Source organism: Coregonus clupeaformis, chromosome 27, assembly GCF_020615455.1.
Source record: "Coregonus clupeaformis isolate EN_2021a chromosome 27, ASM2061545v1, whole genome shotgun sequence".
Classification (NCBI taxonomy): Eukaryota; Metazoa; Chordata; class Actinopteri; order Salmoniformes; family Salmonidae; genus Coregonus; species Coregonus clupeaformis.
The window spans coordinates 52,156,194-52,161,502 of NC_059218.1; positions in this window are offsets into that span (position 1 = coordinate 52,156,194).

Here is a 5,309-nt window from a genome sequence, read left to right on the forward strand (position 1 = left end):
TGTTGGACTTCACGTTTCGTCAGTGTTTATTGTTTTGGTTAGTGTACTTTATCTTAATAAAGTCATGTTCACTCAACGCGCTGCGCTTTGGTCTACTCATTCGTCAGACGATCGTGACAGAAAAACCCACCATAGAAGGACCAAGCAGCGTGTCCAGGAGCAAGACAGCTGGACATGGGAGGAAGCGCCTGGTAAGGAGATCGAGAGGCTGGCGATGGCCCAGGTGGGCAAATCGTGGTCCTGGGAGGACATGCTCGGGGGCAAGGGACCTTGGGGGAAGATCAAGGCCCTGGCGAGAGAGGAGCAACGGCGTCAGCAGGGCCATCATCGTTGGAAGGACGAGAGGCAACCCCAAAAAGTTTTTGGGGGGCACATGGCTTTGGCGGCTGGGCAGCAGGAGGCTGCTACAGGGAGACGTGGAGAGAAGGCTATCGGATTACGGGAGCCATTGGCGAGTAGAGGAAGGGAAGTTGTTGCGGCACGGCGTGAGAGACTGATGTGTGTTACCAGTCCGGTCCGGCCCGTTCCTGATCCCCAGTTAAAGCCAGTGGTGTGTGTTCCCAGTACGGACCGGCCTGTTCCTACTCCACGCATCAAGCCCACGGTGTGCGTCGCCAGCCCAGCCCGGCCTGTTCCTGCTCCACGCACCAAGGATACGGTGTGCGTCGACAGCCCTGCCCGGCCTGTTCCTGCTCCACGCACCAAGCCCACGGTGTGCGTCGCCAGCCCAGCCCGGCCTGTTCCTGCTCCACGCACAGAACCTACGGTGTGCGTCGCCAGCCCAGCCCGGCCTGTTCCTGCTCCACGCACAGAACCTACGGTGTGCGTCGCCAGCCCAGCCCGGCCTGTTCCTGCTCCACGCACCAAGCCCACGGTGTGCGTCGCCAGCCCAGCCCGGCCTGTTCCTGCTCCACGCACAGAACCTACGGTGTGCGTCGCCAGCCCAGCCCGGCCTGTTCCTGCTCCACGCACAGAACCTACGGTGTGCGTCGCCAGCCCAGCCCGGCCTGTTCCTGCTCCACGCACCAAGGATACGGTGTGCGTCGACAGCCCTGCCCGGCCTGTTCCTGCTCCACGCACAGAGGATACGGTGTGCGTCGACAGCCCGGCCCGGCCTGTTCCGGCCACTCGCACCAGGGATACGGTGCGCGTCGCCAGCCCGACCCGGCCTGTTCCGGCCACTCGCACCAGGGATACGGTGCGCGTCGCCAGCCCGGTCCGGCCTGTTCCTGCCACCCGCACCAAGTCTACGGTGCACGTCGCCAGCCCGACCCGGCCTGTTCCTGCCACTCGCACCAAACTGACGGTGCGCGTCGCCAGCCCGGTCCGGCCTGTTCCTGCCACCCGCACCAAGTCTACGGTGCGCGTCGCCAGCCCGGTCCGGCCTGTTCCTTCTCCCGCACTAGCCCTGAGATGCGTGTCCTCAGCCCGGTACCTCCAGTTCCGGCACTACGCGCCAGGCCTAGGTGCGCCTCAGACGGCCAGAGTCTGCCGTCTGCCCAACGGGCGCCTGAACTGCCCGTCTGCCCAACGGCGCCTGAACTGCCCGTCTGCCCAACGGCGCCTGAACTGCCCGTCTGCCCAACGGCGCCTGAACTGCCCGTCTGCCCAACGGCACCTGGACTGCCCGTCTGCCCAACGGCGCCTGAACTGCCCGTCTGGCCAACGGCGCTAAAGCCGCCCGTCTGTACTGAACCTGCAAAGCCGCCCGTCTGCCATGAGCCTTCAGAGCCGTCCGCCAGACCGGAGCCGCTAGAGCCTTCCGCCAGACAGGAGCCGCTAGAGCCTTCCGCCAGACAGGATCAGCCAGAGCCTTCCGCCAGACAGGATCAGCCAGAGCCTTCCGCCAGACAGGATCAGCCAGAGCCTTCCGCCAGACAGGATCAGCCAGAGCCTTCCGCCAGACAGGATCAGCCAGAGCCTTCCGCCAGACAGGATCAGCCAGATCCGTCAGCCAGCCATGAGCAGCCAGATCCGTCAGCCAGCCATGAGCCGTCCAGCCAGGATCCGCCAGAGCCGTCCAGCCAGGATCCGCCAGAGCCGTCCAGCAAGGATCCGCCAGAGCCGTCCAGCCAGGATCCGCCAGAGCCAGCCAGCCAGGATCCGCCATTCAGTCCGGTGCTGCCCCTTAGTCCGGTGCTGCCCCCTTAGCCCGGTGCTGCCCCTTAGCCCGGTGCTGCCCCTTAGTCCGGTGCTGCCCCTGAGTCCGGTGATGCCTCTTAGTCCAGTGCTGTCCCTTAATCCTGTGGGGTTTAGTTGGGGGTGGTCATTTGGAGGAGGCTACGTAAGCGGGTAGTGACTATGGTGGGGTGGGGACCACGACCAGTGCCAGAGCCGCCACCATGGACAGACGCCCACCCAGACCCTCCCCTAGACTGTATGTTGGTGCGCCCGGAGTTCGCACCTTTAGGGGGGGGTACTGTGACACTCTGGCTCCATGGACTTTGATTATTGAGCCAGGGTTGTTCATTTTCTTTTGGGTGTATTTCTATGTTGGTTTCTAGTTGTTCATTTCTATGTTTGGTGGTTATTCATGTGACTCCCAATCGGAGGTAACGAGTGACAGCTGTCGGCTCGTTATCTCTGATTGGGAGCCATATTTAAACTGTTGTGGTTTCACTGTGTGTTTGTGGGTTTTTGTTCCAGTGTTGTATGTTCTGTCGGTGTCACAGAGGACTTCACGTATCGTCATTTGTTGTTTTTTCGTGGTTGCTTTAATTAAATAAAGTCATCATGTTCACTCCACGCGCTGCGTATTGGTCCGCTCCTTCAGACGATCGTGACACCAATGGTGACTTTAAAACAGTTACAGAGTTTCACACTAGAACCGCTGGGCCTCGACGGACCCCCTTCAAGCTAATGAGCAGTCATTCTGACTGCAACATTCTAACAGTGTAATTAATACATTTCATATGCTATCGCAAAAATAATCATTTGGTTGTGTTTATGAAGGCCTTGGGTAACAAACACAATAGCATTTTCATTAGTTTATGTTACTGTAGGCTATATGTAAAACAATAATAATAGTATTACAATTCAAGTGTTCAGTACATTTTATTTGTGGAGTGACTTTGTTACAACTATGAAACAGAAAGCATAATCGCACCAACTGTTGTCACCTTCTCACCAAGCTGCTTGGCGATGGTCTTGTAGCCCATTCCAGCCTTGTGTAGGTCTACAATCTTGTCCCTGACATCCTTGGAGAGCTCTTTGGTCTTGGCCATGGTGGAGAGTTTGGAATCTGATTGATTGATTGCTTCTGTGGACAGGTGTCTTTTATACAGGTAACAAACTGAGATTAGGAGCACTCCCTTTAAGAGTGTGCTCCTAATCTCAGCTCGTTACCTGTATAAAAGACACCTGGGAGCCAGAAATCTTTCTGATTGAGAGGGGGTCAAATACTTATTTCCCTCATTAAAATGCAAATAAATTTATAAAATTTTTGACATGCATTTTTCTGGATTATTTTGTTGTTATTCTGTCTCTCACTGTTCAAATAAACCTACCATTAAAATTATAGACTGATCATTTCTTTGTCAGTGGGCAAATGTACAAAATCAGCAGGGGATCAAATACTTTTTGGGGGGGCTTTGGGGGCTATCGAATAGTGCGTAAATAGTGTTTTTGTTGTCTCTTGGTGTCTTTCCAATATTTAACTCTTATGTTATTTTATTTTTTATTTAATGTAATATCTTATGTTGTTCTTGTGTATAACTGTTCTGTATTTGGTCATGTATTTCTGCGTTTTATGTGGACCCCAGGAAGAGTAACTGCTGCATGTCCAGTAGCTAACGGGGATCCTAATAAACTAAACACACACTCTCTCTTTCTCTCTCTCTCTCTCTCTTGTTCTCTCACTTAAGTGCTTAATCTATTGATTGAGAAGGTAAATGAAACAAAGCAAATTGACCATATACAGTTTCGGCCAAATATATTGGCACCCTTGCACTTTTCTTAAATATTTCCCTATTTCTTCTAAGTTTATAATTTTATTTTAGAAAATAAAAACAAACGGCATTAACAAAATTATTGGCACCCCAGAGCTAGAACTTGGTTGCCCAGCCTTTGGCTGATGGCTACAAATGCTTCTTGTAGCCATCAATGAGCTTGCTGCACCTTAGTTTGAGGAGTGCCTTTGAGGAGTGCCTTTGACAAACTGCTGTTTAATGTCTCGTCAAAGGTTTTCGATGGGATTCAGATCTGAACTCATCGCTGGCCATTCCAGAACAGTCCAGCATATCTTCTTGAACCATACCCGGGTGCTTCTTGATGTGTTTGAAGTCATTGTCCTGCTGGAAGACCCACAAAATTCAATGGAGACTCCGTTTTTGGACACTAGGTTGAACATTGCACTCCAAAACACCTTGATAATCTACTGATTTCATGATGCCTTGCACACGTAAAAGGCCCCCTGTACCAGAAGCGGCACAGCAACTCCACAGCATTATCGAACCTCCGCCTTGTGTAATTGTAAAGAAGGTGTTATTTTCTTTGTTTGGTTCATAGCATTTTGGTCGAAAATCCAATAACAAGGTGTGTAGACAAGGTGTGTTTCAGCATATATATATTTTTTTTTTAAAAGAAAGGAATTATTTAAGAGAAGTTCAAGGGAGTGTATGTGTGGTGTGTCAAGGGCTAAAACTCTCTTCAGCTAAACCTATAAATCCATATTCTATAATGCCGTTTTCTTGCTTTCCCATATCTGCATTTTCATGTTTTAACCACAGGCTGGTGATATAGACCACATAACACCTTCGGACATAGACCAGTCCCTGCGCTTCTCTCATGAGATTTTCATATTTTTATTCTAAGACTGAGTCACCAAAACCAAAACTATTAAATAAATAACGCATAACTTTGATGGACAAAAGTTGTCATAGTTTGTGGGCTACAACATTTAAATTAAAGAATAGATGGACCTTTTAAGATTAGTTGATGTTGGTGAAATTAGTTATGCCAAGTCGACCCTCAATAACCTAATCTTGAGATTTCTGTATCAGGCCTAGCTAGCTGTTTGGTAAAATAGTACAGTTTTTGAACAGGCCTACCATCTTCAGATAGGTTATTTAATAGACGGGTTGGTTGTTTAGCAACAAAACCAACACGTGCGCAACTATGGGACAGAACAGACGGGGTTGGCATAGATTGTTGACAACATGTAAACTATATTTTGTCTCCAAATGTTTATTGAAAACATAAATGCATATGAGCACTTGTTGTCTCTCAAATACACTCAGTGGCCAGTTTATTAGGTACTCTACCCGTTCACAAAAATGGTTCGCTCCTACAGACAATGAGGCACGTGGTTG